We start from the raw sequence: 11531 nt of genomic DNA on the forward strand, positions 1-11531 counted from the left end.
GAGTTTTAAGCATGCCTCCTAAAAACATGACATGATTGTGCTCCTGTTGTTGTCTTCAGAAAACTTTCTTGCTTCTATTTGAAGTGTAAATCACTTGAGAAACTCTAAGAAGCACGCATTTGTTCGCGTGTATATTTATTTGATTTTATCTTTGTTATGGAAGTTGTAATCACTTATTAAATATGATCCGAAATGTGTGTACTATTTTCTATTTGGTAACTTAATGTAATGAATAATCTAATCGACATAAACGTCATATTTGGAACTTCTTAACTTTTAAGATTCATAGTGTCTTGCATCTGACTAATGATAGCAAACGTTTTAGATGCACCTCAATTTATATTATCTTTCCTTTTCATATATCAACAGGTATAGTATCACATCTCGTAGTATCAGTTGCTTTTACTTACAGAATTTGGTGTAATGGAGAGAGAGAATAAAAAGAACAAAAAGAGAAAGAAAAGATAGACACAAATCAGAAAAAATTGTGGAATCACCAAAGGATGTGGTGCAGTGGACGGGACTGCTCTTTCTTTAACCAGAGGTCTCGGGTTCGAGCCCTGGGTATGAAAAAATACTTGGTAGGGAATGCTTCCCCCGAATGGGGCCCTACACGGCGCGAATCCGGATATAGTCGGGCTCCAATTTGGGTACCGAATAGCGGGTGGGAAACCAAAAAAACAAAAGATGAAAAAATAGTGTCAAACTGTGTACGACTTTGTCAATTGAAGAAGGTCATATTAGACAAAATACTACGTACTTTTTTCATCTCATTTTATGTAATATCATTATCATTTGAGAAGTCAAATGCTTTCTCTAGCTAGGACTTTTTTCAAACATTTTCCATATCCTTAATTATAAAAAAAATATGTTACTAACTCTTCTTGTGCTTTTCTTGTAGTTCTTGAATAGATAAATTTTAATCCAAAGAAAAGGCTAGACATTCAATTTCACAATGTAAATTAAATGTTTTGATCCTCATACTTAAAAGTTGAAATGCTTTATATTATTTAGAGAGTAAGGATGAGAATTCTCTTTTGTCTTAATGAGAAAGTACAATTGGCCTTAAGGTAAAAAAGGAAAAAGTAAGTAAGAAAGAAAAACAATAATGAAGGAGCAAAAAAGGACTTAAGTGACACGTTTTTAAAATTTCGAGAGTTTATTTCAAATAATATGAATATGCTGGGTTTTATGGTGCATTAAACATTTTACCCCTTCAAAAACCCCACCATCGACTCCATTAGAGAAGCTACTCTTAAACCCCAAACAAAGAAGAAGAAAAAGAAGGCTAAAGAGATATATTAAAGAAGAAAAATATGAAAATAGAAGAGGTTCAATCGACCACTAAGAAGCAGAGAATCGCCACTCACACTCACATTAAAGGCCTTGGCCTTGAGGTAACTTCATCTTTTTACACCAACCTCCTCTCGTCGTTGTACACTGTTTATACCCTTTTAACCATTTAAGCAATTTTTTGAGTTAATTATTTGTCTGTGTTTTTTTGGATTTTAACTTTTGGTGTTTAATTTGTGTAAAGCTTCAACTTTGTGTTGGTTCTAACCGCCCCCTATTTGTTTTACCATTTAAGCAAACTTTTGAGTTAATGTATTTTTTTGGGTTTTTGGGTTTTAGACCTTTGGTATTAAGTTTGTGTAAAGCTTCAATCTTTTGCTGGGTCTAACCAACCCCATGTTTGTCTCAGTCTACTCTTTGTACCCTTTTTACCTTTTAGACAAATTTTTGGGTTAATGTTTTTTTTTTAGGTTTTAGGGTTTTTGGCCTTTGGTATTACTTTTTTGTAGAGGTGCTATGTTATTGCTGGTTCTTTAGTTACCAAGTGGTTTCTTGCATTTGATGTTTAATTCTTATGTATGTTTATACTGAAATAGCCAACATATGGTTGCTTGAATGTGACTACATTGTATTATATTGTAGCCTAATGGGATGCTAATACCACTGGCAGCTGGATTTGTGAGTCAGGCAGCAGCTAGAGAAGCTGCAAGTCTTGTGGTTGATATGATACACCAAAAGAAGATGGCGGGTCGGGCTTTACTGCTTCTGGTATGCCTTGTATGGGGGAAGACAGCTCTTGCTCTTGGTATATCACAAGAACTTGGAAGCAAGGTGCATTCTTTTTACTATTTTTGGTTATGGATTTAATGCTTCTTTTTTATCATATTTATAATGTTTTGAGCTTTATTTACCAGTATTGGAATGAAATGGGATCAAGCATAGCGGAATTCATATAAAGGATTCAATGATTCAAAATAGCCGAGACCAAATGATTTAGGGTTGAGGGTAGTTGATTGATTGAATATTGATAATGTTTGAGTTGATTGGGCATTGTAAATCTTCTTTGTTTGTTATGAAAATTTACTTTTATTAGGATTGGTAATCCAAAATATATCTTGTATGTGATCGATAGCATCGACTTCGATGTTGCAGGTTCCATTTTGCCCGTTGGTTGGATCTGAAGTGTATTCATCAGAAGTGAAGAAAACTGAGGTTTTAGTGGAAAATTTTCATCGAGCTATTGGTCTTCGTATCAAGGAAAATAAGGAAGTTTATGAAGGATAGGCAAGTCGATACTCCATCCCATTTCTCGTTTCATTTGTGTCCGGTCCTTGACACAGTAATTCTGCGATGTTGATGCGTTGTGAAGTTGATCTCATTTTTAAACAATTCTTAATGCAGGTGACTAAACTATCTCCAGAAGAGAGTGAGAGCATGACAGGCGGATATGGTAAAAGTATTAGCCATGTTATAATTGGGTTGACAACTGTCAAAGGTACCAAACAATTAAAGCTTAACCCCACAATATATGATGCCTTAATTAAAGAGAAGGTAAGCCAGTGAAGTATCAATTTGTTAATATGTTCAATAAATAGGATAATAATGAAATTTATTTTAACATCCAACATTTGAATCTAGATTGAAGCATATTTTCTCTTGAGTAAATTCATTAACTTTCATGTCATTCTTATTGAATCATGTTCTCAGAAGGCATTGCGAGAATTATATTTGTCTTTAATTTACTTCTGTCCCATATACGCTTATTTTGCAAGGGAGCCTAATCTTCTCTGTTGATATCTCCTGTCTCCACGATATATGTGCAGGTAGCTGTTGGTGATGTCATTTACATTGAATCAAAAAGTGGAGCGGTTAAAAGAGTGGGTAGAACTGATGCTTTTGCCACAGAATTTGATCTTGAGACAGAGGAGTATGTTCCACTTCCTAAAGGAGAGGTTCACAAAAAGAAGGAGATAGTCTAGGTTTGTCTTATTTCCCATGCAGTCGCATTTCTTATTTTGATATGGCGCAAATAGAAGATCACCCTGGCATTGTATGCATGTAGCTGATTTCTGTGCTTTTTTTCCACATGGTCAATATTTTCTATAGCTTAGTAATGGATTACCAAAGATCATAGTTTGTCTTAACAAACTCACTTGAACACTTGAAGGGTGTGTGAAATTCTGTATATCATTTGGAGGAGTGAGTAAACAGATCCCTTAGATAGATAATGGATTCTTAAGGCGCCCACGAAGATGTGCTTTTTTGCATGGCCAGCGGCAAGGGGAGTGATTTTGACTGCTGGGAATATGCGAATGAGGGGAATTACACTTGTTAGTTGGTGCTATATGTGTAAAAGCTCAGGGGGAAAAGTTGATCATCTTTTGTTGCATTGCCCTGTGTCCTCAGCTTTGTGGAGGGCGCCTGAACCTTTTTGGTGTTCAATGGGTGATGCCAAGCACTGTAAAGGAAATGCTATATAGCTGGTCCGGTTTCCGTAGACGAAAAAAGCAAAAGGCGTGGAAGTTCGCCCCGTTAGCTCTCATGTGGATAGTTTGGGGGGAGATAAATAGGATAGCTTTTGAGTGAATTGAATCTCCTTTTTCACATCTTAAGAATAGTCTTTTATCTTTGATCGCTTTTTGGTGCACTCATATAGCCCCCATTTGTATAGAAGATTAGGCGTCTTTTGTAGAGAATCATGTTCTGATGTATATTCTCTACTTTTTGGTATACTTCTTGTATACGGGAGTTTTCTCCCTTTTGATTAATATAATTTACCTTATCAAAAAACAACCTCTCTACCCGAGGGTAGGGGTATGGTCTGCGTACACACTACCCTCTCCAGACCCCACTTATGGGATTATACTGGGTTGTTGTTGTTGTTACAACAAATAGTAGATATGAACCCATAACTTTAAAAATATAATGAGTTCAATGCTAAAAAGCTTAGAGATTGAACCCATAGGTAATTGCTATCCGGTTGAATAGTCAAAGTGCGCCAAGCTGGGACACCTCCTGTTTTCCCAAAAAAAGGACATTGACCTCCGATGGGGCTGTGATCTGAATGTTGTCTTAGGTATTGAAGCTGCAATGGTTGCTTCTGTACCCATTCAGTTCTAAAATCTTCAACTTCATTAATTTAGTTGTCATGTTTCAACTAACTGGGAAATTTCTTGTTTCTACTGTTATTATAACATACTTTCTAAGCCAAACACTAAAATTGATAATATTTTGAGGGCTGTTAGTGGAAGTTTAAGAGCTCTTTTTGGACTTTCAGATATGATTGATGACACTGTAAATACACTAGTGATCTTCTGTTTTAACAGCTTAATATGGATATTTTGCAGGTGAGTCAAGTATCCTTGAGAAGTCATTAGACCCCGGACTAGAAAGCATAGGGGTTCGAGTTCCTGACTATAACTTCATTAGAAAAAATGCCCGTGGTTCTATAAGTGCCCTTGCACTTACTAGCGCTAACCTCAGTGGACAACCCAGTAGCATAAACATCAAATATTTTGAGAACCTTTGGGAGCATTGTGCATATGTCTATGATAGAGGAATTCTTCCGGCTTGGCAAGCAGGATTAACTATGATGGATCTTACCAAGTTGGGAAAGTAAAAGATTCTTAGACCAGGGAGGTAAGCTTCCATTATCTAGGATTGTAACTGTTGTCGAGTTGAACTGATCATAACCTTCTGAGAAGGCTTCAAAGGAGTTAACTTTTAAATTAATAAAATTTACCAGAAAATACTTGATGAGTAAGAAAGTGCATGATAATTTTTATATTGTTTGCTAAATTAGTCATAGTCAATTCCCTTTCTCCAATAGATACAATAAGATTAAGAAATACAATATTTGTCATGCCTTTTTTTTAATGCTTTCTAGTTCTTGTTTTGTTGGTTGTAGCTATGACTTTGCCCCTTTTTATTCTATTTTCAAATCATTTCTTGTTTGAGGGACAAAATAATATTTTATCCTTTTTTAGCACAGAGCCTTCACATGGAATATTAGCTATTGGATTTTTTTTGCCTTCTAGATTTCTATCTGGGGTAATGCTCTAAATAATGTTCATGACTTGATCAACTGATCTCTCTGCCCTTCCAGAGTAGGGGTAAGACAGCGTACATCCTATCCTCTCCGGACCCCACTTGTGGGATTACACTGGGTTGTTGTTGTATACAACTATGACTGTATTGTCGAAAATTTTCTTGGTGTTTGACCATTGGGACGAGAAAGTCATAAGACTATTGTGCGTAATTTGATGAATTGTTAATCTTATGACAGTACCAAGGAAGAGACTGTTGCTATCCTTGAAAGACACTCCTTACTGGAAGATGGAACTGGAGATTAGGAAGCTATTGTCAAGTTGAAGATGCTCACCAGAATAGTAGGACTTGTGCCTGAGTTTTAAGCATGCCTCCTAAAAACATGACGAGATTGTGCTCCCGTTGCTGTCTTCAGAAAACTTTCTTGCTTCTATTTGAAGTGCAAATCACTTGAGAAACACTGAGAAGCACGCATTTGTTCGCGTGTATATTTATTTGATTTTATCTTTGTTATGGAAGTTGCAATCACTTACTAAATAGGATCCGAAATGTGTGTATTGTTTTCTATTTGGTAACTTAATGTAATGAATAATCTAATCGACGTAAAAGTCATATTTGGAACTTCTTGACTTTTAAGATTCATAGTGTCTTGCATCTTACAAATGATGGCAAACGTTTTAGATGCACCTCAATTTAAATTGTCTTTCCTTTTCATATATCAACAGGTATAGTATCGCATCTCGTAGTATCAATTTCTTTTACTTACAGAATTTGGTGTAATGGAGAGAGGGAATAAAAAGAAAGAAAAAGAGAAAGAAAAGATAGACACAAATCAGAAAATATTGTGGAACTACCAAAGGATATGGTGCAGTGGATGGGACTGCTCTTCCTTTAACCAAAGGTCTCGGGTTCGAGCCCTGGGTATGGAAAAATACTTGGTAGGGAACGCTTCCCCCGAATGGGGACCTACACGGTGCGAATCCGGATATAGTCGGGCTACAATACGGGTACCGAACACCGGGTGGGAAACCAAAAACAAAAGATGAAAAAATGGTGTCAAACTGTGTACGACTTTGTCAATTGAAGACGGTCATATTAGACAAAATACTACGTACGTTTTTCATCTCATTTTATGTAATATCATTATCATTTGAGAAGTCAAATGCTTTCTCTAGCTAGGACTTTTTTCAAACATTTTCCATATCTTTAATTATAAAAATAATATGTTACTGATTCTTTTGTGCTTTCTTGTAGTTCTTGAATAGGTAGATTTTAATCCAAAGAAAAGGCTAGACATTCAATTTCACAATGTAAATTAGATGTTTTGATCCTCATACTTAAAAGTTGAAATGCTTTATATTATTTAGAGAGTGAAGATGAGAATTCTCTTTTGTTTTAAGAAAGTACAATTGGCCTTAAGGTAAAAAAGGAGAAAAGTAAGAAAGAAAGAAAAACAATAATGAAGGTGCCAAAAAGGACTTAAGTGACACTTTTTTAAAATTTCGAGGGTTTATTTCAAATAATATGAACATGCTGGGGTTTATGGCGCATTAAAAATGTTACCCCTTCAAAAACCCCACCATCGCCTCCATTAGAGAAGCTACTCTTAAACCTCAAACAAAGAAAAAGAAAAAGAAGGCTAAAGAGATATATTAAAGAAAAAAAATATGAAGATAGAAGAGGTTTAATCGACCACTAAGAAATAGAGAATCGCCACTCATATTCACATTAAAGGCCTTGGCCTTGAGGTAACTTCGTCTTTTTACACCAACTTCCTCTCGTCTTTGTACATTATTTATACCTCTTTTTACCATTTAAGCAATTTTTTTGAGTTAATTATTTGTTTGTGTTTTTTTGGATTTTAACTTTTGGTGTTTAATTTGTGTAAAGCTTCAACTTTGTGCTGGTTTTAACCGTGTCACGACCCAATTCCCGAACTTGGTCGTGATGGCGCCTCTCATGAAGACAAGGTCAGCCATTCAACCCAATTCATCCTTTTAAGACAATTAATTAACACAATTATATTATAAACATGGTTTAATAGTATCCAATAGCGGAAAGTATAGATAAAATACGGAAATCCAAACCAACTCAGCCCTAACCGGGATGTCGCAAGTCATGAGCTACTACAGAGTTTACTAAAATTCTACAAAGTATGAAATTAGGAACAAAGTCTGAAGATATCATAAATAACAGAAGATAAGGGAGAAAACGGGTCTGCGAACGCCATGCAGCTACCTCGATAACTCCAATAAAAACTGAACAGCAGAAAACTCGCTTTATGCCTCAGGAATACCTGTACCTGCACACATGGTGCAGGGAGTAATGTGAGTACTCCGACTCAGTGAGTAATAAATATAAATAATGACTGAAGGTAAGAAAACACGTTAAGGCACACAACATTCTATACAGAAGCAGTGAAATCATTTAAAATAACAATTCAGTGAAATATCATGTGAAATTTCTTTTAAACCAGTAAAACAGGTAATTTGGTAGTAAAATGACAAGTAGAAACCTGTCTCTCGGGCTCAATATCAAAATAACAAGTAGAAATCTGCCCCTCAGGCTCAGTATCAAAATAACAAGTAGAAATCTGCCCCTCGGGCTCAGTATCAAAATAGTAATTAGAAATCTGCCCCTCGGGCTCAGTATCAAAATAATAAGTAAAAATCGGCCCATCGGGCTCAGTATCTCAGAACAGTATCAGCCCCTCAGGCTCAGAACAGTATGAAGCAACCAGTCAATGAAATAAGAGCACATAATTATTATGGCAGATAATGCAGATAAGGAATAAATGCATGAGTGCAATTCAATGCATATGACAATACCCTCTAGTACCCACTGCAGCGTGCAGCCCGAGCCATCCATATTTATTTATCATCGACGGCGCTCACTGGGGGTGTGTACAGACTCCGGAGGGTCTCCTACAGCCCAAGCGCAATATCAAGCCATCTCGTGGTATCAATCAAATCCTGGTCAGTCATTGTTACCTGACCCATTTACATCATATAGTGTCATTGTTACCATTGTTTCAAGTTCCTGCTGCGGCGCGCAGCCCGAGCCACCCATAATGTTTCAAGTCACATCACACAGTGCCATTGTTACCACTGTTTTAAGTCACTGCTGCGGCGCGCAGCCCGATCCATGCTCAGTCCAGAAATCATCATAGGCCCCTTGGGCATTTGTAAAACAGTAGTTCTCAGCCTAAAATATCATTTAGAAATATCATTTAAGTTTTCAAATCTTAGAAAGATGGCTGAGTTTGCAAAACAGTATTTAAAACCTTGGACTGAGGTCAAATGATATGCAAAAAATGCGAAAGCAGTGTTATCAATCCCTGAAGGATTGGCAAGAAGCCTACAATTGGAAACATGACTGAGTATATAAATTCTTTAACAAAATAAGCGAGGAATACCAGTCAAAAATCCCCTAAAGGTTCTATAGATCGGCACAAGGCCCCAAGCATGGCAACAAGCCCAATTCACAATAATAAAGTATACGTCTCAACAAAAAATGTAGTAAAATATCTCTCAGGACGGACCAAGTCACAATCCCCAATGGTTCTCTACCCCACGCCCATTATTCGGCGTGCAAGTCACCTCAATATAGCGTTACGATGTGAAATTCCGGGGTTTCAAACCCTCAAGACATCATTTACATCTATTACTCACCTCTAGCCGGCCACATACTACTCCGCGATGCCCTTTCCTTTAGTATCGACCTCCTCGCGTGTCGAATCTGGCCAAAACCACGACGAATACATCACAATGGGCTAAGGGAATATAACCCAATCGAAAAGACTCGAAAAATATCAAAAATCATGAAATTTGCAAAACCCGAGCCCGCGTCTTGAAATCCAGAAATTTTTATACCAAAATGTTCTTCGTCCTCTCACGAGTTCGTACATATAAAGAACACAAAAATCGGAGCTCGTTTGACCCTTCAAATCGACCCTAGAAAATCTCAAAAGCACAAGCCCTAAAACTCCACTTTTCTACTGATTTTCATGTTCTAATTCACATATAATCTTGTATTTAACTTCGAAATAAGTAGAAACAACTCACCTTTGATGCTTGATAAAATCCCCCTTGAAATTCTCTCCAAAATCATCCAAGCCAAATGAAAGAAATGAAAGAAATGAAAGAAATAAGCCAAATCCGTGTTTAAAGAATCTGTCCATGCTTCGTTGAGTTGTACCTTGCACTTGTGCTATACAGGTTGTACATCCAATTAAAAAATTTCCTTGTCGGACACCTTTTGTTTAAACACCCATAACGTCTTGTATAAATATCCAAATTACAAACGGTTTGAAGATTTAGAAAATAGACTAGAAGATCTTTAATTTGATAGGTTTTACACCATATAACTCTTTATATATCCCGAGATATGAGCTTCTAAAATCGGTTCCATGAAATCAGAAAATTCTGGAGAAATTGCTCCACCAGTCATCTTCAATCGATCATAACTTTCTCTACAGATGTCCGAATTACGATTTCCTTAGCTTTCTGGAAACTGGACGTGAAGGGATACAACTTTAGTTTTTGAATCATCTCAAAATTCCTTGTAGATCAAAAGGTATAGACCTCCGAAGTATGCTCCACGACTGCACATTTGTTGTCCAAAGACAGCTTAGCAGCAGAAATTGCAGCAGCTTTTTCTTTTCTTTTTGGGTCCGAATTCCATTCCGTTAACCTTCCGAAATCCACCCGAGGCCCTCGGGACCTTAACCAATTATATCAACATGTCCCATAATATCATTCAAACTTGTCCCAACCTTCGGAACACCCAAAATAACATCAAAACATCAAATCATCATCGGATTCAAGCCTATGAATCTCAAGAACTTCCAAATTCCATTTTTGATCAAAAACTCAACCAAACCACGTCCGAATGACCTCAAATTTTGCAGACAAGTACAAAATGACATAACAAAGCTACATAAACTCTTGGAATTCCATTATCACTCTCGGATCAAAATATCACCTATCAACCGGAAATTGCCAAAATACTAACTTCGCCAATTCAAGCCTAATTCTACACCGGACCTCCAAAATTACTTCCGATCACACTCCTAAGTAAAAAATCATCCCCCAAAGCTAACTGAATCATCAGAATTCAAATCCGAGCCCTCTAACACATAAGTCAACGTTCGGTTGACTTTTCCAACTTAAACCTCCTTAAAAGAGACTAAATGTCTCATTTCTTATCAAAATCGCTCCAAATAAATTCTAATGCACCCAATACCGATAATGAAATATGAGGAAGCAGAAAATGGGACGAACGAGACAGTAACTCATGAGACGACGGGTCGGGTCGTCACAAACCGCCCCCTATTTGTTTTACCGTTTAAGCAAACTTTTGGGTTAATGTATTTTTTTGGGGTTTTGGGTTTTAGACCTTTGGTATTAAGTTTGTGTAAAGCTTTAATTTTTTGCTGGGTCTAACCAACCCCCTGTTTGTCTTAGTCTACTCTTTGTACCCTTTTTATCTTTTAGACAAATTTTTGGGTTAATGTTTTTTTTTTAGGTTTTAGGGTTTTTGGCCTTTGGTATTACTTTTTTGTGGTGCTAGTATGTTATTGTTGGTTCTTTAGTTACCAAGAGGTTTCCTGCATTTGATGTTTAATTCTTATGTATGTTTATACTGAAATTGCCAACATATGGTTGCTTGAATGTGACTACATTGTATTATATTGTAGCCTAATGGGATGCCAATACCACTGGCAGCTGGATTTGTGGGTCAGGCAGCAGCTAGAGAAGCTGCAGGGCTTGTGGTTGATATGATACGCCAAAAGAAGATGGCGGGTCGGGCTTTTTTGCTTGTTGGTCATGTCCGCCTGGTACCGGAAAGACAACTCTTGCTCTTGGTATATCACAAGAACTTGGAAGCATGGTGCATTCTTTTTACTCTCTTTAGTTATGGATTTAATGCTTCTCTTTTATCATATTTATAATGTTTTGAGCTTTATTTACCAGTATTGGAATGAAATGGGATCAAGCAGAGTGGAATTCATATAAAGGATTCAATGATTCAAAATAGCCGAGCTCAACTAGTTTAGAGTTGAGGTGCAGTTTATTGAATGAATATTAATAACATTTGAGCTGATTAGGCATTGTAAATATTCCTTGTTTGTTAGTATGAAATTTACTTACTTTTATTAGGGTTAGAAATCCAAATTATAGTAGCTTGTG

General features: G+C 36.7%; 1 pseudogene; it reads left to right on the plus strand.

Moving 5' to 3' along the window:
• The first annotated feature begins 1316 nt into the window (after nt 1–1316).
• On the plus strand, nt 1317–3272 carry LOC107761823 (ruvB-like protein 1; annotated as a pseudogene).
• The last annotated feature ends 8259 nt before the right edge of the window (nt 3273–11531 follow it).

This window comes from Nicotiana tabacum, chromosome 6 (assembly GCF_000715075.1).
Source record: "Nicotiana tabacum cultivar K326 chromosome 6, ASM71507v2, whole genome shotgun sequence".
Lineage (NCBI taxonomy): Eukaryota > Viridiplantae > Streptophyta > Magnoliopsida > Solanales > Solanaceae > Nicotiana > Nicotiana tabacum.